Genomic DNA, 24,316 nt, shown 5'->3' with positions numbered 1-24,316 from the left:
GGATATTTAGGAATTGAGTTGAAATTTTCTATGCATATGAGACATGTATACAAAATCTATTCTAAATGTTTGTATAGTTATTTGTGTGTGTGTCTGTTTATCTGTTAACATATTCACTGAAGCATTCTTCACAGAAAGAACACTAGAAGACCATGAGTGGGTGACTGAAGTTCTGTCTAACTGGGGAATGGAAGAAGAAAATAAGCTGTACTTTAGGAAAAAATTATGAATTCTTTAAAAAGCCAATGGAAAGTGAAATCTCCATTAACAGTCAGTGAAAATCAAATGAATCAGTTAAATTTTACATGAAGAATATGGTCACTATCAATAAAATACAGTTCCATTTAGTGATTCTGGCCCTTTAAAATTATACTCACATTTCTTATTCTAAAAATGATTAGTCACCATGATACAAGAATTTCAGACACATATAAAACATTTCTTTAGCCTTACTTGCAGAATCTCAATTGAGATGCATTTAGTCATTTAACTTAAAAAATATAGGTAAACCTACTTTGGAGGCATTATTGCTTTTTTCTTGCCTTAGAGGAAAACTAGACAAAGCAACTGTACATTTGACTTTGAGATAAATTATTATATGTCCTCAAATGTATTCCAAAATGTAGTTTTAAGTTCTTTTCACAATATTTAGGAAACTTAAGTAAGAAATTTTCTAAAACAAAAATAGATTGGTAATTATTGGGAATGTATAGCTTAGCCAGAAATTTAAGTTTGACATAAATCTTGATGCTTCAAATTATTTTGTTTTTAGTGAAATAATTTTTGACCTAAATAGAAATGAGATAAAGAGTAGCATATTATATAGCAAATACTACTTTCATTGTAATTCTCTTTAAAAGAAAATAAATGTATGTCACATTCTAATGAAGACTAGGAATCTAGAGAAGTCAGAATAGCCTCTGGGCTCATTAGTTTAAATTGTTTTTGTCTCTGCAGCAGTAGCATATTTTTACATGAAGTTTTGGATAATTGGATTGAAATGATCCTTTATGAAAAATATATGATACACACCATAATAGAATATTTTCAAACCCTGAAAGATCTTTTACATTCTCTTTTATTTTAACCTATTAATAGAAACATAATGGGATGATCTTTGACAAAGAAAATAAGAGTTCTAACAAAAATTAAATAGATTTGAAGGAAAAGTGTTTTCTTGTTGCAAATCTTTATTAAAAGCTAGAATTTAAAAGTTGTATTTAAAGAAATATGGTTTGGTGCTCATTTCTGTTTTATTATTATTATTATTATTATTATTATTATTATTGTTATTTGTAATTTAAATAAGATGAGACATTCACTTTGTATAGTTGGAGCCAATGGTTCGACTGGGTGATCTGACAATATCTGGATACAGTTTTGGTTGTAGGACTGGGGGTGGGGTGGGGGTCAGCAGGAGCAGTGCCAAAGTGGGCAAAGTTTGAATTCTGCTGAACATCCTCTAAGGCTCAGGACAGCCCCACAACACAGGATTATTAGATAAAATGTTAATAGAACTGCTGTTGAAAACCCCTGTCCTAGAGGAAATATAGTAGAATATATTTTTTCAAACTTGTCTGTTCATAAAATTTACCTAAAGGAGTCCCAGTACTTATTAAAAACACAGACTCCAAGACCTGGCCAGACCTATGGAATCAGAAACTCCAGGAATGACGTCTGGGAATTTCTATTTTAAACAACTGCTGTGGGTGAATTTTATGATTAAACAAGTTTGGAAAAACAGTAGGTGGAAAGAATTGAACTTTTAGTTCCCACACTGAGTCCTGGTTTCCCTATGTTCTTGACTGTGAACCTGGGTACAGCTTTTGCCCTTGACTTTTGTGAGCCTTGATTTTGTAAAATGGGTCAGTAGTCTTTTCGTACCTGGTAGAGTAGTTGGAGGGTTTGGGGAAAAGATGTGGGAACAAGCTCATTGTCAACTTGAGGGCTGTGTCCTATGACTCCAGGTCGGAGCATCTCTCTGCATCATTGTCATCTGGGCCCAACTCTACCTGGGAAGATGCCTGAGGACCAAGGACCAGCATTTTCAGAAGCACTTAATGTGGATTTTAGATACATTGGCTTAAGGATCTTCTGCTTTAGATTCTATACTGGTCATAATTCAAACTTTTCTAGCATAGGTTTAGCGATAATTTATCCTTTATTTTTTGCCAGTATTTTTTTTCCAGAGCATATGGTGTCTTTTGCAACTGAAACCAATGGTGAAATATCACCAACACAAATTTTACAAGTAAATATATATTTTCATTAAAATATGTAAGAAATCACATAATAATGGGAAAATTTTAGGTCCTTATTAGCATGCTCATATTTTGACATGTTGAATGTTTAATTTTTTTGAGGGGAGTGCAAAAAGCTAACCAACCAACCAAACAAAGAAACAAACAAAGAACCAACCAAACAAAAAGCGGGGTAAAGAATGCCCTAAATCAATACATCCTCCTAAAAATATTTTTCTTCCCACTTCTGGCCAGTTGTCAAATGATTTTAAACATTTAAAAATGTACGTTATGAAAGGAAACTTTAGAGTTTTGCTTTTTGATGTGTGTATAGGTTATGTTATTCTTTTGAAAAATCAAAATTCTCAGTAAATTTAAGACATTTTATCAATAGATACATAGTATTAGCATTCATAATAAACACCTTCAATTCTATTTGTGATAAAATACTTAGCAATTAAATGAATGGAGGGATATTCAGATATATTTGTTTCATATACCAACATCTGTAATAGCTGTGACAGAAATACTGACATAGAATTGTAAGATATTCTTAGCTGAATCATGAATGTTGATTATCTAATTAAAAATCTCCTTACTTTTGTGTCTGTTAGATTCATTTCTTCCAAACTAGCAGTTATTTGGGGGGGACATTTTCCTAATATATTGTCATTAAAATAAATGAACAGTTTATTTTAATTTTGATAGATTGGTAGATTTGGTATCAGAAGCTCTGCAGTTGTTTTTCACAGGTTAATGTTGAGCTATGTCTTCCTAAGGATTGAAGTTAAGCTCTAGGCATTCCTGAACTCACTCAGTATTCTCTGGTATTTCATAAAGATCACTTTTAGTATTTCCAATACAATATGATTTTAATCTATTAGTCAGGCATATCTACCATAGATTTGTTTCCTGTGGGCTTTTCAATATGAGCATGCTTTATTTTCATACTTCAGAATATTTTAGAAATATGATTAATCCCCAGATGTTTTTCTGAAGGCTGCTTCTATGCCACTGGGTTACACAGAGCCCCCCTGCATCTGAATGTTAGGGTAAATGACAACCTCAGGACTCCCAACTCTCAGCTCCCTGTAGGCTTCACCATTGTATTGTGATTCAGTGGTGAGGTGGAGGTTTTCTTCTATCTCCTTTCCCAAATTCTCCTCTAACATAGTTATATTGCTTTGATGCTAAATTATAAAAACAAGAAAAATTGTAGGCTTTGGAATTAGATAGTCCTGCATATGCCCCTGACCTCTTCTCTCCACTGAGGCAATGTCTTCCCTTTTTAAAAGGTTTCTTCTTTGTCTAGTGTGACCTCCATGACTCTCTTTTTAAAATTTAAATGGCAATATGTAAATCAATGGAAGGGTAACTGATGTGATACAGCAATCTGTATACGGGGTAAAATTGGGAGTTCATAACCCAATTGAATCAAACTGTGAAATATGATATATTAAGAACTATGTAATGTTTTGAATGACCAACAATAAAAAAATTAATTGGTTTGGTTTAATAACTTGGAAAGCACTCAAACTAAAAAAACTACTTGCCTGTTTTACATGTCAATTAATTAATATCTGTAGCTGATTAAATTAAAAAAACATTTAGTAAATTACTTTAAAAATGTAAATATGTACTATTGGTCTTTCCCTGAATAGACTTTAAAAATAAAGTACATTTTTGTAGTTAATAATTTCTCTTAATTTCAGTTCTTCCATTTGTTTAGTCATAGGAATTTCTATTTTCTTCTTTTAATGAGACACTAATGCACTTCCAGTGTCTTATTAAGGACACTGAGCATGGCCACACACACAGAGTGACTCCCTTTCATTCTCCTTTCTGTGACCAATGTGTGCCCCCATCTCAGTTAATTACTGCTGTATAACCCAGTCTTCCAAACCTTAATGGTTTAAAGGACCCACCTGCATTTTGCCAACCATTTTGAGGGGCAGGGATTTAAGAAGAGTTTGCTTCATCTCTTTGACTCAGTGGTTAGAGAAGATTCAAGGTCCCCTTCTAAGCTGTCCCTTTTACCACACATTCTGTGACACTCAACTCCTGTCCTCTCTTTCTCCTTCTGTGAGGCGTTTCATCTTCCAGAGTTTTTCCAGTTTCACTGGGCTTCTCACCCATAGGGATTTCCAGATAATCACATTTCCTGTGTGGAATCTGACTTGCAGAAGTCAAGTTGGTTTGAAAGCCATCAGGATAGGATATATCTAGAACTGGCAAAGGGTTACTTCTACAATTTTATTTTGGTCCAAGCAGTGATAGGCTTACACTGATTCAGGGTGGAAGGAGAAACAAAATCCGCCTTTTCATGGTTTAAAGCCAAGATGCAATTGCAGAAGGACACATGGGATGGGAAATATGGTTGCAGTCCTCTTTGGAAAAAACCCAGCCTACCATACTGCCCCATGACAGAACTATGGAAGATAAGAGGTTGTGTATTCTCATCAGCAAAGTGAAGTTGGCTCAAATTCTTGTCTTTAATAATAGAATCAGGATTGTAATCTTCTATGGTATAACACAAGGAAATCAATAGGTAAACCTGTCAACTCACACACACACACAAAAAAAAAAAAAAAAACATGGGAAAGGATGAGAAGTATAGGACTTCACTCTATAGATGATATCCAGCTTTACAAATAGACAATCAACTAGTTTATAATTTTGATGTTTGATATTGATATTGTTTAGTTTTTCATACTTACATTTGATTGCTAAAAGGCTACAAAATCATTGTTTCCATAATATTAGGGGAGAGTCTAATTTTTTCTTCCAGATATTTCTAAGTTCAAGCACATATACTGAAATCCATGGCTTCTTACATGCAGAAGAACAGGGAAAGAAATCCTGGAAAAAATTTACATCCTTCTATGAAGATATGGTTTATATTTTTCTACTAAAGGAACATCAAAGGTAAATTAAGTATCTGTAACATGTTATGTAAGATTATTAGCTGTAAATTAAAACAGACTTTTTACTTTGTTATATTTATGATTTTATTACCTGATATCAGGAGGTGGTGACATTTTTTGTATTCTAAAGATTTATCATGATATGTTTAAAAATTGTTCAGTTTTATTTCAAACTTGTTTCTATACATCTTTGAGGATATCCGGATGCTCTTATTTCTGTATCACGTATGTTGTTAATTTTTCCCCACCCTGAATTTACTCCTTTCTCTCTATCCAAGACTGAAGGTTTTGAGGCCCAACATAGATTATACCTTTAATTTTCTCCCTGCACCTCCACCTTTTTTTCTTTCTTTTTGGAACTAAAGATTGGATGTTCAATGTTTAGTACCACTGAGCTATATCCACAGTCAGTTTCATATTTTGTTGTGGGGGATAGGGTCTTGCTAAGTTCTTAGGGTCTTGCTAAGTTGTTGAAGGTGGTCTTGAATTTGGAATTTTCCTGCCTCAGCCTCCCAAATTGCTGGGATTCCAGGAGTGTGACATTGTGCCCAGCTACAACTTTTCCACATATCCCAGTCATAAGACTGGTCTTGCTCACTTCTGACCTTCTCTTCATCAACATCAACAGAACAGTTAGTACACCCATCTGAGTCATTTATTACTATTTAGTTATTTTATGTGTGCTGTTGTCTTTCCTTACGGAGATGATAAATTCCTAGAAGAATTTATGATGTTATGATCAGGGAATAATGGATGTGTTGGTTTGTTGGTATGTTAAACCTATACACACCATTACATAGGTATACATGTGAAGATAGTCACACCCACACATATGGTCTCTTAGACATGTGTATATTCCATAGCTTTTAGTACTGTCTATTCTATGTTTCTATGTATAGTCTATGACCACTAATAGTCTGTGGTTTATAAGTGTTGATATTTTGTGCAATCCATTGAGATTTTTCAAGTAATATTCCTTTGAAGATTTTCATAAGAGGGTATTTTAATTTTGTATTCATGAATTTGTTATTGTCAGTGACAACACTGTTCCTTCTTTATGAATGAACTTTCATTTCTCTGAAATAATTATACTTATAATTATTTGTGTTTGGCAATTTCCCCTGTTGCATTTCTAGGTATGTTGAAATAAGTCTGTTAAATCTTGCCTGATTGCCTGCATATACATGCAATCTGCAAACTCATATTCTTCTTTTGTGCTGGAGATGTTCATTTATTGTTTATTTGACAATATTTCCCCATTCTCATCATTTGACCTTTTAAATTCTTAGTCTTGACCAGTGGTAACTCCAGGTATACCTTGGCTTGTGGCTAACTCTAATCTCTGCCTTTGTCTTTACTTGGACTTCTCTTTAATTTTTTGTATCTCTTATAAGGATACTAGTTATGTTTAAAGCCCACCTGAATCATCTAGAATGATCTTATCTCGAGATCCTTATCTTAACCGCATCTCCAAAGACTATTTATTTTTTATTTTTTCCCCAAATAAGGTCCCATTCAAAGTTTCCAGGGTTAGGATATGGACATTTCTTTTGGGGCAGGAGAGCCACCATTCAACCCACCACAGAAAGCCATTGAAATAGCATTAACAAGGGAGAGAAATGGTCAAATGAGTATCTTAAGAAAATTAAGATAGGCACAGAGAGGAGTTTAAGATATCAAGAAGAGAAAGTGATAGAGGGAGAGAGAAAAACAGGGGTCAGAAATAGGGGAGGCAATGAGGAAATACTGGAGGAAAGAGGAAGAGAGAAATTGACCAGAGGTATGGATACTAATTAGAAGATCATTTCAGTAATCCAGAGTGGAGGTAGTGGAATCTGACCTGGAATGGACAGCATTGGGGAGAAGAGAGGAATGGCTACCATATTAAATGGCACATGGCCAGGCTGATATAAAAGAAGAGGAAGCAGTTAATAATGTTCTTAGAGAAATATTCCTGGAGAAAGAAATAAAGAAAGGAATAAAATCAATTAAAAAATCATTAGAAGTCACTCTCTAAGAAACAGTAATCTTAGTTCAAGAAGGATGAAGCCATTATTCTCTGGTTATCTTTTCTTGGGCATTTTAAACTAGTTTACAAATTTTTACATTAAAATGTTAGAATGAATAACTGTCTACTTTTATTATTAAGGTTTTAAGCTCTATCTTAACCATTTCAATGAGGCTCCTCTTTTCCTAAATGTTTCTATTATATACAGTAACATAATAGGTATATTTTAAACAAATGTGTGCTGGGATTAACATTTTACTTTAAACTTATGAGAAAAAAAATGGCTTCTAGAGCTGGACCTGTAGCTCAGGGGAAGAGCACTTGCTTAACATGCATGAGAAACTGGGTTCAATCTACAGTATTGCAAAAGAGGAAGAATGGAAGACTGAGAGAAATGGCTTCTCAATCCAGTCAATCATGTTTATCTCATTCTTACCCCAGTGATTCTTGACTGGAAGATGTGATAATGTCTCTTTAATTCCTATATTCTTACTTCTTCAACAGGTCTCTCATTAAAATCCACAGCCCATTTTATTTTCACTTTACTCTTCATTTCCTTTCCCTCCCACTCATTAATTATATAACAGAACAGGCCTGTTCCTTCTACAAGATTCAGAGTCTGACTTTGCTATCCATCAGTGCATAATATTCTTTTAATTAGCTCATGTTTCAGTTGATATATGGAAATGATGTTATGTTTTCTGCCAAAGGAAAAATGTGAGGATGTTAGATCTCTTCAGTGACTGTGATACAAAATGTGCAGATTATCTAAAGTCAAATATAACATTTTTACCTGGCATGGAGGCTGTGTCCTGTCCTTCTCGAGGAGGAGGTTTGATTGATTTCACTTTGTAAAGATGTAACAGCTGTTTGGGAGTTAAAAACCTCTACTGTAAGTGTTGAAGATGTGTCTGTAACTTAGATTTGCAGAGAAATCTCTACCTATCTTTCCATCTCTTCCCTTATACCCTCACATACATGTTTAGGTTCTGCTAACCATGCTAACCCAGGCTTGTAGTGTTATGCCTTAAATAGAAGAACAAAAATTGGTCAAGACAAAAGACTCATCATGCTTCTTACTGCCTTCCAGTGTTTCTCAAGCTTTGTTTTCCTTTCATTTGAATGATCGAGTTATATTGACTTCTACAGCATCACTGGACAGGGATGGTTTTATCCCATGTTCATATAAATCAGACATTTAATTATCAAATCAGTGTCTATCAAGGAATACATTTTTAAAAAAACATAACAGTAAGAGTACATTTTTCCTTCCTTCCCCATTTTTCCATTGGCCCTATGCTAGATCTTTGTTATTTTCTTTTCTGCCTTATTCATCAATGGTCTTAAGAACTATGGTCATTGATTAGATTAAAATGCTTAAGAACAGAGACATACAGATAAATTTTTGCTCTATTAGTTGTCATAGTTGTGAAAGCCTATTTATAAATTACAATGAAATTTCTTTGTCTTTGGATAAGGTTGCTAATATTGCTGAATATTTTTTCTCTCATTCTGTGTGCGTGTGTGCGCACGCCCACACACACACTGCTACAAAAATTTAGTGCATATGAGATCAGTGAGATCTTGTTAAAATGCAGATATTGATTCACTAGGTCTGGGGTGGGGCCTGATATGCATTTTCAAAAAGATCCTAGAGGATAAATATTTTCCTGATCTGAGACCATACTGCTATGGCAAAGTTTTAGAGAACAGATGCATTTTGTCCAATTTTGATTATACATTGAACCTCAGAATTAAGTACTTCTCCAAGTTATTAACCTATCACAGAATAATATGACCCAGTGATTTCCCATGACTAGCATTAACTCTCAGAGATTTCCCAGAAAAGAAATAGCTGTTCATGTTACCACTTTGCCTTGAAAATCAGACACATTCCACTGCCAGATAATTTCCCTGAGCTCAGCCATAGGAGCTTCCTTTTTGTAAAGCAAGATAGTCACACAGCCCTTCTGGTTGTTTCCTGCAGTGTATTACATAGTACACAACTATGAGGCATGGTTATAGTCTAATGAAGCAGGAAACATGGTCCCCTTTACCTTTTTCCTAACTGCTACAGAAGCTCAAACCAACCTACTTCCCTTTATGGAGATACCATAATTTGAAACCTGGATTAGGAAAACATGTTCAAAAGTCATTGTTTTCTATCTTCTCTCTCTGAATCCTGGAAATGATGAATAAAGAGAATAGAGAGTTTAAAATAGAATGTGTGTGTGTGTATATTGAAATTGTATTTAGGTAATTTTTGCCCAAGGAATACATTATGTAACATTATAAACATACAAAAAGAAATATTGCAAAACATTTATCCATTTCAACACTCCTATGTATTTTTTTAGGAACCATGACCTTTGCAATTTTTCAGCGAATTTGGCACTAGTGATATTTATGTGTCACTGGTGGGAAAAAAAAAAACACGGAGCACAAACTAACTATGGATTCTGCTTTAAGGTACAGGCTTAATATTTTGATAGCTCAATAAAGCAAGCCTCAGCCTTTTAGGTAAGCTTCAGTTTAAAGAGACAGTTTTCTATTATATATAGGAGAATTTTAGTGGCTTTTATTTCAACAGGTGTTACCTTCAAGATATGCATTAAAGATAAACAGTGTGCTGTGGCCCTTCTAGCCTAACAAAGCAGGAGGGCCCCGAGACCTGAAAATGCTCTGTGCAGAAGAAGAGCAGAGTAGGATGTACTGGGTGATCATGATTAGATTGTTTAAGGTAACTGACTGGAGGCATGAATTTCTATTAAATTCTGTGAGTACCATAAAAGTTTGAAAATATCTGTAGTTGAAAATGCAAAGAAGAGTGAATCCTAATATGAATCTTTGTGGCTGAATGAGAAAGAAGAAAAATAGCCACCACCAAATGCATGTATTTTTTAATCTAAAAGATAAACATTTGCGGAGTAAAGTGGAATGGGCTAATACTTTATCTTTTGTTTATGAAGTAATATTCCGTTTCTAGAAATTCTCTGATTTTTATTTTTTATTTTTGCAAGAGTATTATATCCATAGCCAGTATAACTTAATGGATTTCTCTCATATAAAACTTAGTCTACGTTTATACAACATTGCTTACAATTCAGTGTGAAGTGTATTTAAAATGTGTCTGCCTGGATATGTTTCATGTGATTGTTCCATTAAATGGAACAATGAGAAATCACTGGCTTAAGATGACCCATTCTTACTACTACTACTAGAAGTAAGTTGTAATTCTTAAGCTAGGGAAGATGATTAATATGACCCATTAAAGTGTTTTATAAATTACATTCTAGCTTAAGAATTACAACTTACTTCTAGCAGAACATCAAAAAAAATTGTATGATTCTCCTATTAGCATATATTTAAATCATCCACTTGGGTGTTAAATGGAAATTACAACTTCCATAAGCATAATTTGTTGAATTTTTTTTGTTTTTGTTTTTAAAAAAGTAAAATACAAAGAGTATGTCTGGGCACTTTATTTAGTATCATTTACTGCCAAAGTTGACAAAATATACAAATTACTATTTTTCTTAATCCTTTGTTTAAATTAGAAGTTTCAGCATTTACCCAGATATTCTTTATAATTTATGCCTGATCACTAATATAATTTATTAACTTATAGATTTCATATTCTATGCATAGCATATATGATTCACTTATTACTACATAAAGATTTAGATTATTAACAGTGTGTGTGTCCTAAAACTAGCTTTTTGATATATTTAGATGTTAACATCAGAGAAATGGAGTCTTGTAGAATCCCTGGGTTCTGCCCTTTCGTTAGGCTGAAGAGTGTACACTTCACTTAACATAATCAAGTTCTCAGCTTATGTATTTTCTAGGTCCACTTTGGACCTAGAAGTTTTTCTGCTGCCATTTCCATATTTGCCACTCAGTAGCTCTTCAAAACATTACTAGCATCCTGGGTAAGAGAGAGATCAGGGTAAAGAAGGATAGAACAATCATAATCAGATAAGTGATCAGACTAGCTTTGGAGAAAATTTTTATTTTTATTTAAAAAAAATTAAGTTGAGGTAAAATTCTGATATTAATAATTAATAAAACTATTTTAATGTGAACATTTCATTGACATTTAGTGCATTCAAAGTGTGCAACCATCACCTTCCATCTAATTCCAAAACATTTCATCACCACAAAATGTACCCATTAAGCAGTATCTCAGAGAATCTCAGGTGCCATTGATTTTACAAGGATACACTTTGTGATATTATAAAAATTTTTTTAAAAAAAGATGCCAATATAATTATGACAGGTGACTTTCACATCACTTTTGCCATTTGTTTTACTTTTATTTAAATAGTTATTATAGACTTATTTGGACTTAGCTAGAAATTTGCCATATTTCACCTTTGCATGCATAGATTACTTATATATACATGTACATATGTCTATATATGTAAACATTGATATATGTATATGTGTATATGTATATATGAAATTATAAATGAAATAAATTAGTCAAGATATCTGTAAAACTTCTTCCTGTTCCAAGTCTGGCTTTCCTGAATCATTTTCATCTCAGAGTCATGGATACCTGTTACTTTCCACATAATGTCTGGCTTTGTGCCATCTTTGAAGAGACAAATGTTGTATTTTGAAATGCAATTGCAAGAATCAATGAAATATGCCAAAAATTTCCTTTAATTCTTCCATGTTGGCGATGCTTAGTTTCTGGAAGATTGTTCCCTTCTTGCTTTCTCCCCTCATCTGATTATTCTCTAAGACCCTTTCAAGTCAGATTTCCAGTTCAAAGATGGTTCATTGTGTTAGATTTTTATAGCTGGTATAGTAAATTATCCCCAATTTAGAGACTTAAAATAACACAAACTTAGTATCCTATATTCTTTTTTTCTTTTTGACAGTATTGGGGAATGAACTTGAGAATCTACCACTAAGCTATAACCCCACATTTTTATGTTTTATTTTGGTCAAGCATTTTGCTAAGTTGCTCAGGCTGGCCTCAAACTTGTGATCCTCCTGTCTCAGCCTTCCTAGTTACTGGGATTGTAGGCATGTGACACTCCTCCCAGCTATCCTGTACTCTTTTAGTTCAAGTCCAGAATGAGTCTTACTGGTTCACAGTCAAGACTTGGCAGGGCTGCTTGCCCTTTGGAGTCTTCAGGGGAGAAACCACTTCCCTTGTCCTTTCCAGCCTTGTGAGGCCACACATATACCTTGGCTGGTGGCTATTCCTCCACTTTCAAAGACAGTAGTATTACACCAAGTCCTTCTCTTGCTACCAACTCTCTAGCTCTGTCCCTTGTGCCTTTTCCTTCCACTTATAAGCTCCTGGTGATTGCATTGGGTGCGCGTGGAGAAGCCAGGATAATCCTCATCCCACAGTCAGCTGGCTAGCAACCTCAGTTTCCTTTTGCCATGTAGCCTAACATATTCACAGGTTCCAGGGATTAGGATGTGGACATCTTTCTGGGATGGTTATTCTACCTATCATCAGTGTTCCCTTTTATTTCAATGACAAAACTTTTCCAGATGATGCCAGAAAAGGAGGCGAACATCCAGGAGTACCTTTAGCCTTTAGCCAATGAGAAAGCAGACATGAAAGTGACACAGTCTGTATTACATTTGAATATTAACAGATCTGGCCTCTCTTTGGAGAAATTCTAGTTACATATAGAATTGTAGAACATCAAAGACAGAAAAGTGGATTGCTCACATAGAATGTCACAGTTACATATTCTCTCTTTCTCTCTCTTCAGTTAGAACTCTGACAGCTTCTCTGTTATGGTATTTCATTCTTTTATCTGGCCCTCCATAGGACAGAGAAATGTTAAAGTTGGCCCATGACTACCCTTGACATGAGTTAAATGCCTACTAAAGTTCTTCAATGGCACCTAGATACCCACCTAACACTGCAGGTGTCAGGAACAATACATCTAGGAAGATAACCATCTTATTTGTAGGTAGCAGGTTTTTCAATGAAGAAGGTAGCCAATCCTCATTTTCCTTGTGAAAGTGTTGGTTTGAGATTATTATCTATACTTCATAATGAACTTGACTAGGAATTAAGCTCTTCTTTCTTCTTTTTAAAGTTGTTGTAGGCTTAGAGTTGATTTAAAGTGAATTTCATTAGGTCCCTTGACATCAATGTCCTTCAAACCTTGAATTAAATAATTTTTAAAAGTTGGGAAACAATTGGATAAAGAAGTCAGCACAGAGAATTTAAAATGAGTGTGGGTTTGTATTCATGTTAGAAGAATAATCTTGAAACAATGACTCTCTCAATCCCCTCCCTCCATTTTTTTTTGTTTGTTTGCCTAATTACCAAATATATCCACTTTGTTAGAATTAGTTTCAAGGAAACTACTAGTAGAGTAGAGAAATAGCACTCTTGAACTATTTATATAAAATTTATCCTATGGGTAAGATTTGATTTCATGGTGTCATTCAATATTTTCTATACAGTACTCTGTGTGTGTGTGTGTGTGTGTGTGTGTGTGCTCATTCATGTCTGTGAGTGTGTGTGTCTGTGCACCTGTGTGGGTACATGAAGGAAGCCCATTTAAGGTGGACACTCAAGTACTGGGCAGAGTAGGTGTTGCTCAGAAGTTGTGTAGACAGATATGTGGGTCACAGTCCCATACCTGTTGCCAGAGGGGATGCAGGTCAATAGGGGCTGGCCCAGGTGGGACAAAGGGAGGTGCCAGAAGGGTGGCATGGGCAGGCAAACCCACCAGGAAACCTTGAGCTAGTTGGTGGTGCTTAGGCTAGAGCTTGACCCAGGAAGCAGTGTTGTGGCCTGATTGGGGTTTTGAAGAACCTAAGGGCTGGCACCTTTAGGGGGGCCTTTTAGACCTGCCACTGAATTGTGATCTTACCTATCATTTGGACTCTGGAAGCCCCTGGAGGCAGGCATGGAGATGGTCATTATCCTCTAAGTGATAAGATTAGTTCATGAGGGCCAACATGGAATCAACAGCAGCACATTCTTCTTCAAAGTCATCCTCCACACCTTCCATGTATGCTTCCACTGTCAGGCCCATTTGAGACCCAGCACCTGCTGGCTCAGGTGCTGCTGGGGCCACGAGGTGACAGAACACAATGACCACCCTGCCAAAAGCAAACATCATGCAGGTGGAAGCAGTAGATGGAACAGGGCTGCTGAGACCTAACATGAAGTTCATTATATCTTCATGAAATGGAAAGAATTATGGAGTGTAGCCAAAATGTAAATAAATATGTATAAATATAAATAATTTAAAATCATAAAAATTTAAAAGCTGCCAATATAATTGCTCCCCCCCTCAACAAAATAGCTTAAAACTAAAGAAGTACTTTCCAGATTCAGATGAGGATTCCTTCAGGACAAGTTTGCTCATGACAGTTAGCAGTCTTAATTTTTCTCAAACTAATAATCCCATTAGAATCCAGACCTCCTACTTTCCCATTATGGCCAGCTGGCTCAGTCTGTCATATTCTTCTTCATACAAGTGAAGACCCCACATTTCTAATCTGCTACATTGTATTTTGAAACTCTGAAATCAGCTGGACTCCTCAGTGTTTTGTTTTTCTGAATGTGAAGCCCAAAAGTATTATGAGAATAATTATTCTTGGTTATAAGAATATTTAACCAATAATGATATAGAGCCAAGAATTTTCCAGATAGGGCCCAATTTATAGTTTTACCAAAGAGACAAATTAATTCATCAATCATCAGAATGACAGTGAATTTTACAGTGTTGCTTAGGACATATGTGAGGTTTTTTAAATTTTTGGAATGTACAGCATGACACCTTTCCAAGGTGAGCTTTCTTTTCATGAGACAAGGTACCAGTCCAAATGATTTTGCTGTAAACTATGTAAATATGTAAGTAGAAATGTAAGTATCAGTATAAAGTAATACCAGTATAAAGTAATACTAGTGAGCAAGACCTTAATTTGGGAGCCTCAGTAAAACAAACAAAGTAAAAAACATTACATACAAGAGGAAGTGAGGGGAAAGGGAAAAATAATACAAGGGGGAGAATTGAATTACAGTAGAGGGGGTAGAGAGAGAAAAGGGAAGGGGAGGGGAGGGGGATAGTAGAGGATAGGAAAGGCAGCAGAATACAACAGACACAAGTATGGCAATATGTAAATCAATGGAAGTGTAACTGATGTGATTCTGCAATCTGTATACGGGGTAAAAATGGGAGTTCATAACCCACTTGAATCAAAGTGTGAAATATGATATATCAAGAACTATGTAATGTTTTGAACAACCAACAACAAAAATAATTAATTAATTAATTAATTAATTAATTAAAAAAAATAAATGTATTGTTTAAGGTCATTAAAAGATTTTCTGTCAAAATTTTGGTTGCTTGTCTGTTTGAAGGAAAATCACAAAATTATTTTTTATACTGATAACAAATGATTAATGAAAGAATATTTTAATTGAATTACCAGTGTAGTAAAGTAAAAATTGTAACATTGTGTTTTGTTTATTTATTTTGCAGTATGGCATGCAGCTGTACCAGAATTATATGCCTCCATATCAAGGCAGAAGTGGCTGCAGTTCTCAGAGTATATTACCCATAGTAAGGATCGATTTTTGGAACGTACATTTTATTTTATATTTATACTATTTTATTTTGCTATTACATTACAATTATATACTACAATATATTTACCATTTCCTTTTGTTAAGTAAAGTTATAATTTGTATGTATGATGTTATATTGAATTTTTTATACTTGGATAGCATATGTGTATGGTCTATGATAAAAATCATAGGACATATATGAAATATTCAATTATAATAAATAATTTTATATGTTAGTAAAATATTTTAAATATTTGAAGGAATGTATATTCTATGTCATTACATCATTTGAGGATTAGATTCTTAATAAGATAATTTCATTGGCATTGTGTTTTTTAATTAATTTTCTTTGATTGTGGGTTTGCTTATTTATTTTAATACTGATTCTGAGATTGTTGTAGCCTATTATAGAGACGCCAATGATTTCAAATTTTAAAAACTGTAATATACCCATGTGTATGTTTTTACATTCTGGCTTTCTAGCAGTAATTTTTTTTTAAGTTCCAGGTCCTTAAAAAGCAGACTGCTTTCCAGGAAATGCAAAAACTACAAGTCAAAATATAGGTCATGTATTACATTAACAATGCAGTGCTTCTCAGAGTTTTACCAAATTTAACTTGCATATGTATTTGCAGACACACACAGGTACATCTTTTACCTTCTTTAGCACCTAATTATAATTTCCTGTGCATTAACACAGAAATTTATTTCTGAACTTAAAGTTTATGTTCTGCAATTCTTGCTGCACTCCTTAATATTGAGTATATTAGAAATTCAGATGTATGTTCCTGTATTACAGATCAGTTAATGCACATTTCTTAAAACTGTGTTTCCACTTAGGCTAAAAATGTGTTCTTCCTGACTGTGACCAAGGGAGGTACATTTACCCACACGTAATGTGCCAGATGAAATGCTCAGTTCCAGGAATGTGGCATGAAATAATGTTGATTATGAAGCCCAATAGATGATATAGAAAAAGAGCCCCTATTTTGTAGTTATGTTGCTTTAAATTATGGAAGAATAACTTTTCATCTTTGTATCATATTACTTTTAAGCCCCAAATAAGAAACTAAAGAATGCAATGAATTTTTATAATAGAAATCACTTTAAGGTGAATATTTTCTGCAGTTTGTCAGCTTACTCTTATCTTTCAATCCATCTGTATATAAAAAATAATGAATTTTATTATCTTAATCCTTTCCTAAATCCCTCCAAATTTTCTTTTAGAATCTAGAGTTATTAGCATGGATGTGTTAATAGCAGCCAAACGTTTGGAAGCAATTATTATTTAGTGTCCTTTTAATCATAGGAAAAAAAAATGTTATAAATAAAATCCTTTCTATTTTCATTACTTTTGTTAGCATACAAGTGTGATATTATTCTTACTTTTTCCCACTGAAAGTCATTCTGCCGTTGATCATGGCATATCTGAGTTTGCTTAGCCGGTTTTTGCTTATTCAACCCCATCTGTAAAAGGAAATGCTCCTTAAGTGAATCTGACTGGAATCAGGTGTGATAGGGGAAAGAAGTTCCAATGCCTCATGGTAAGGGCTTGTTCTACACAGGAGTTGTGATCATAGAAAGTAGCACCTGAGAACTATATCTATGCTATTCTTAATGTCTGTGAAGGAGACCTAGATGTTTGGGGAGGTATTTGTGTTTACTTTTGTGTGTATGGAGAGACCCACTTTTCTAGATGATTACAGAGGGATCAGTGACTTGAATGGTGCTGGTGCCCCTCATCTGTCTCTGCTGCTTTCTACTCAGGAACTATTTTCAGTGAGTTACATAGAAAAGTTAGAATAATTTAGTTACCTTTCTCAAGTAACAGTATTCTCTTTTAAACTTGTCCATATTTTGAAAAGAGAAACAAAACAACAGTTCTCATACCAAAGGGAGCACCTAGCCATAATACTATGTGACAGCCACTCATATCAATTTTTGAAATGAGAATCATCAGCAGATATTTTAGGAAGCCAGATAGATTTGGTTCATTTAAGGGTAAAGGAGGAATTTATTTAAAGGACTGTCTGTTAATATGTTCCTGGCTGGAGTGAGGAGATCCAGAGAAAATGTCTGCTTAGTTCTTTTAAGTCTTTATTTTTGACCCTGGGATAGACATGCTAAGCTGCAATTTCTTTCCTTTACCTCCCACTATGTGGCAATAGAAATAACCCTAGATGGGACATATTGGTTGCTATTTTTACCATAAGGTGTGTGATCTTGGTTGGATCTCTGGTGTCCTGCAGTGTAAAAGAAGGGGGTAGTTGCATATATCCTGACTCTTACATCTGGGGTTGCCTTTGGCTCTGTATGAAGCAGATGAGAGAACGATACCTGGAGGAATTCTTTGTCCTCTTGTTCAGTCATTCTGAGCTGCAGGTTTATCAAGATCCTTAAAATAGAGTGACAGAGAAAGAATGGCTAGTTGCCATGTAATTATATTGCCTAATATTGGATTTGGTTTGGATTTTGCCAGTAAATAATAATCATATATTCAGTGGACACCAAGTGTTTTTAATTTTGCTTATCATAACACAGAAATGACTTTGTTCTGTAAGAGTGGCTATCACTGAATTCTAGCAATATCTGTATAATACCCGGTACACAGAGTGTGTTTAGTATTTGTATAAATTAACAGAGAAGAGAATAGTATTCTTTGTTCTTGACTAGGAGCACTAATGTTATCCATTCTGTGCCAATTCTAGCATTTTAGATATTAATTCATGAGAGGAAAAAAACTAACCTTGTTTTTGGGTATCAATGTTTCAATTTGAACAAGTAATTAATATGATTCTAAAATATGATTTACATTATGATGTTATCCTATACATTGTAATTCTTTTTAGGTATAATTCAGGGTATATTAAGTAGAATTTTTTCTGATGTTTTCAATGTTTGCTTTTATTTCTGTTTACATCCCTATTGCTTTTTCTCTAAACATTTACAGCTTAAAAATATGAATCTATTAAAAGAGTACTTTTTGATGATTTTTTTGTGTTATCTTTTAATGAGATACCATGGAGTAAACAAAAGAAGCATAAAATATTTTATGAGAGATTTATAATCTGAAGGATTTTCTTCTCACATTACTCAGTTTCAGGTACTTTAACACTGCTAAGTTCCTTTCCAAATGCAGTACAATGAGAACATTTTATTGAGGATTGGATGAGAAATGAAACCATTGTCAGTTTAAACAACTGGAGAAAGAATCTTTTATCTTCAAAGGTTGACTTAAGATGATGACAAGGGTTTGAGGAGATTTAATACTGACATTTGGGTAAAAATGAATCTTCACATGGAAGATTATTAATAACAAGTCAACATTTCATCAGAGTCTAAATAAGAAAGGATTTTAATATACTTCTCTGCTTAGAGCATGGTCAATTTTTGGATATAAATTTGAACAGTGATCAGAGTTACAATCTAGTGATGTCAGGAAAAGAAAAAAACAAGAAATAATGATTTAAATGTTTTAGAAGATTATAATTCCCTTTATTTATGAATTTGTAACCCAGAGAAAATAGTTTTACAGGGTAATCATGCCTGTTTCCATTATTTTGGTATTCCTTTGGAAATTTGTGAAGGTGTCAGGTGGTCCATCAGGTGGTAGTGGTGATCTGCTTGAGAGGAGGAAGACTTACTGCTTAATTTTTCCGTGAAATGCCCTTTGTCCTGTCTCCCAATGATGTAATGTCAGAGTCTCACAAATAAAATGGATAATTTCATCAGACATCTGTGATGCCTCAGATTTGGCTGCCTCTTTGCCCTGGCACAGTGAGATTAGTATTGAAGTCACCAGTGGGGACCACTTACACAGTGTTTTGCCAGTAATTAATACAAAACTGGCTTTTCACTGAATTGACAGTAAATAAGAATCCATACCCGACAGCCTTTTTCTCTGAGACCATTAGACCACGTCTTCTTTTTGTAACCTGACATTAATAGAGGTTTTCCCACTGCATTCTTCAAGGTTAAAGTGCACGTTGGGTACATTTTTTTTAACTTGAAACATTTTTACTTAAACATTTAATAAACAATTTTAAAGATGGATTTTAAGGATATAGCATTTCTTATTTTCTGTCGTATAACAGTAGAATCCAGAATCAAAAGAAGAAAGCAGACCAAGTGTAGAAAAGAGGGTAAAATGATTTTACTCTAAGTCATTATGTCTTACACACACACACACACACACACACACACACACACACACTCATCCGTTATTCGTTCTCATCCCTTATTCTTTCTGGTAGTTACATGGGAATACCCAATTTCCCAGTGGAAAAAGGACAACATGAATTGTTGATGCCAACGAAATGTTTTGCTGGGTATTGTAAGCAAACAATGTCACAAATAGACTGTGTATTTATCATATTAAAATTACATTAGCACTGATGACAGTTTTGTAGTATGAGATTATGTTGTAACATATCATTCACCACGTTGAATAATCATACCCACTGAATACACAGTTAAGGTGATCCCAGCTACAGTTTTATGAGTACACATCCTGGGTTTGTTACATGCTACATTTCTATGAAATCTGTGAGTAAATGTAGAAACATATTGAAATTCTTCCTCTCTCTTTTTATAGTTTTCTTGGTAAGGGGTAGTCAGGGTAACCCCAAAACTTTCGTCCTGTCAATGAGTCATAGACAAAAAATAAAAGACTTTCAAATTATACCACTAAGTAATTTGTGATTTCATATTCGTATTTTAGATATGATCTTAATGCATAAGCTTTTGGAAACTTTGTTTTTCTATTGTTCCTTTTATTAAATATAATGTTAGGTGCTTGTGCTTTGACCAGAGTTAACTTTGGCAGAAATGGTTTTATGAGTCTGAATTAATATAAGAAATACAAGAATTGTAAAAATTAAATTTATCTTTTTTTCCACGAAATAAGATTTAGCAATATTGTAGAGACCTCATGACACCTATTGTTAAAAGGCCACTAAAGATTCTTTTTTTCTTGGGGCTGAGGATATGGCTCAAGCGGTAGTGCGCTCGCCTGGCATGCGTGCGGCCCAGGTTCGATCCTCAGCACCACATACCAACAAAGATGTTGTGTCCCGAGAACTAAAAAATAAATATTAAAAATTCTATCTCTCTCTCTCTCTCTCTCTCTCTCTCTCTCTCTCTCTCTCTCTCTCTTTAAAAAAAAGATTCTTTTTTTCTGAGTTCTAAACACTCCTTTAAAAAACATTATTTTAAAACCTTTTCTCTTCTCTCAAAGACATTTTTTGCTATTATTGTTAGTAGTTCATTTATATAGAAACACAGAAACTGTGAAATTGGTGGACTTTAAATAATCCTGGGAAAATGTTTAAAATATCTGTGACTCTGATTTTGGCTGACAAAACTTGCTTTGGGTTTTTGTTTTTGTTTTTGTTTTTTGCTTCTGCTGTTGTGTGTCAGCATGTGCACATAGGTACATACATATGTGACGTGCACATTGGAATCAGGCAGAGTAAAACAGATTGAATCTACTTTCAGGAATGTCTTATTTAAATTACTAATGCTTTCCTTTGAATTGCCTCTTTTTTAAATCATCCAGAGGCCATATAGAGTACCAACCCTGCTTCTTTGATTATTTGATCAGTGTCCCCAGCAAGTATGAGCTTTTAATGCTAGAAGACTTCACCACCAAAAAAAAAAGTCAACTGACATTCCATTAGCATAATATTTTATTGCTTCAGAATGAATTTGCTGAAAAAAAATATATGACTACTCATTTTTAATATACTGAGGCATTAAGTAGACAATGTTTAGAAATAGAAATTAATTTCTGTACATGGAAGCATTAAAATCTCCTGTCTACTTTTGCACTGAATAGTACAGATTTCTCTCTGTTCATTGACTCAAAATTGTTAAACTATCCTAACTAAACAGAACTCTGGGAGAATTAGATGCAGAGAAAGTGGAGGCATGTTTCTTATCCAAGGATCATATGATACTTCTTTTAAATGTAAGTGAAATTAAAAAAGTGGGCATGCCATGCTGTTCTCCGCACTGTACTTAGTTTAATAAACTTGTCAATTTTGGCATGAAGACATAGCTTGCAGTGGAACAACCATCATCCTTCTGGATTCTTTACCCTCTTTACCAGCTTGTTGCTTTTCCTATTGCAGGTGGAAGATGATGGTGAAATGTTCCACATGCTAGATGATGGCCACACTAGATTTATGAATATAATCCAGCTAGTGGAGTTGTACCAACTCAAGAAGGGTGAATTTCCTTGCAAATTGAAACATTATTGTTCTAGGATTTCTCTATAGCTGAACCAAAAGTGACGTGTTAAACTGTTGAAGAAAAAAGACTCAAGGGGGAAAAATATTAAAAAGAGAGAATAAATAAGGGTAAAAAACACTGTGGTGAAAGGACTATTTCACCTGCAAGTTATAAGAAATATTTCGTGCATTGCAAATAAGCAAAAACTTGGATTGGCATTACAATCGTCATTTAAAATTCGTAATTAAACCTTAGGAAAAAATGATTTGGAGTGTTCTTTTGATAGTTTCACATATTACTATATTTTCTTCAAATATGAATACTTCAAACATATATCTGCTCCTTTTTAAAACATGACAGCCCTAGAATTCTCAAACACCAAATATGAAGAAGAAATCAGGTTTCAGAACGACCTTTTTGCAAACTGAATTCCAGTTATACTACTTTTTTAATATTAAGAAACGTGACAAAATCTTTAGCTATTAATTAAAAGAAACTATACATGACTTGTTAATAAAACTAAAAATATTTTTCAATTGTATGTTCTCTGGTTTTATTATAGCCAAAGGATCAAATCATACTTTGTGGTAGCAGCTTAAAATCGTTTTGAAGTAAATTGATTTTTTGTCTATAAAACTTTCATTAAAGTCATTGAATTACTAATTGTACCATAAAATCTATACTAGTATCGAACATATTAGTGGCACATTGTTAATTGCACTTTTTTTCATTTCTTAATAATTGGCTGAGATTATCTATTTTTAAGAAAATGATCAAATTATTAAAAAAATTTTGATAATTTGCACATACTTTATGATATATAAACTATGATAACATAACACTGTCACCTTAATATTTCATGTTTAACTCATGCTTTTTCAGAACATTCGTTAGATCCTTTCAATAATAAGTCAGTAAACCAATTAAAATAGGTAAAAAGAAAGATTCAAGACCTATGAGGATCCTAATAGGTAAATCTTTGTTCTTCTCTTTGTGCCCTTTTTAGTTTTTTTAGCATGGTAACATCAATATGGAAGCCAAAGATTTTGAAAACTTGAGACAGTAACCTGCCTGTTACAACTTCAAGACAATCTGGGATGTTTTTACTTTTTAGTTTTGTTTGTTTGACTGGGTTTTGACGTTGTTGTTTTTGTTGTTGTTGTTCTATGATTCTTGTTCCCAGTTTGGTGGGAAGAATAATCATTGTTCTTTAAAAAAAGAGGGGAAGCAAAACATCAAGTAAACCTCAATGTTATACAAAATATTGCCCATCCCCTCTAACTGAGCCTTGTAACAAGCTTGTGGGAAAGATAATTTTTTAATCAATATTTCAAAATTGCATAATTCACTTTTAGATTTAAAACTATACATTTTTGTTAACAAAGCATAGAACACATTCATGAAATGTGAATAAAATCAATATCACTGAAAAATAATTACTTATTGGATTTTTAATATTCACTTTACTTCTCAGTGCAAATCTAACTCCTAAAACAATAAAACTTAGAACAGTAGTCTACTATTATAAATTACTGGTCATGGGGATGGGGTTGTGGCTCAGTGGTAAAGCGCTTGCCTAGCATGTGTAAGGCACTGGGTTTGATTCTCATCATCACATATAAAAAAATAAAAAAGTCCACCAATAACTAATAAAAAATTAAAAATAAATACATAAATTACTGGTCAGGTGTCCACAAACCCTGAAAGACACAGGACTTGCTGGTGGAATAGTGGGAGGTAATCACACTTGCCCCTTTCAAACTTTCATCATGGGCCTGGGTATTTCTGATTTATTTCCAATTTATAGAAACACACTGTGTTATGAATTGGAATGCACTTTCTCGTGATATCTCCATTTCAAACAAATATAAAATGTAATACTTTATATATTAAATGCTTATAATTTGATTAATTTGTGTTTGTATTTGTTATTTGTGTTTCTAACTTCATTGCTAATCTATAGTTACTATTGGGAAACTCAGATTTTATATGAAATTGCTTACTTTAATTTTAAATCAAAAGTCAAAATTACTGAGGAAAGAATCATGGAGTGTTTTAGTCAGCTTTTTTACTGCTGAAACCAAAAGACCTGACAAGAACCATTAGAGGAGGAAAAGTGTATCTGGGGGCTCACAGTTTCAGAGGTCTCAGTCCATAGACAGCTGACTCCATTCTTTGGTGTCTGAGATGAGGCACAACACCATGGCAGAAGTGTGTGGTTTAGGAAAGCCATGGCCACCAGGAAGCGGAGAGAGAGCAAGCTCTCCTCACCAGGAATAAAATATAAACCCCAAAGACACATTCCCAGGTACCCACCTCCTCCAACCACACCTTACCTGACTAT

The 24,316-nt window shown here is 34.0% G+C and overlaps 1 pseudogene; it reads left to right on the top strand.

Annotated features, from left to right (window-relative positions):
- The window catches only part of LOC144372494 (growth factor receptor-bound protein 14-like), a 64,106-nt pseudogene extending 42,087 nt beyond the window's left edge, over positions 1-22,019 (top strand).
- The last annotated feature ends 2,297 nt before the right edge of the window (positions 22,020-24,316 follow it).

Source organism: Ictidomys tridecemlineatus, unplaced genomic scaffold (assembly GCF_052094955.1).
Source record: "Ictidomys tridecemlineatus isolate mIctTri1 unplaced genomic scaffold, mIctTri1.hap1 Scaffold_110, whole genome shotgun sequence".
Classification (NCBI taxonomy): domain Eukaryota; kingdom Metazoa; phylum Chordata; class Mammalia; order Rodentia; family Sciuridae; genus Ictidomys; species Ictidomys tridecemlineatus.
Note: the sequence above shows the minus strand (reverse complement) of the source record. Positions and strands in the feature narration are given on the sequence as shown.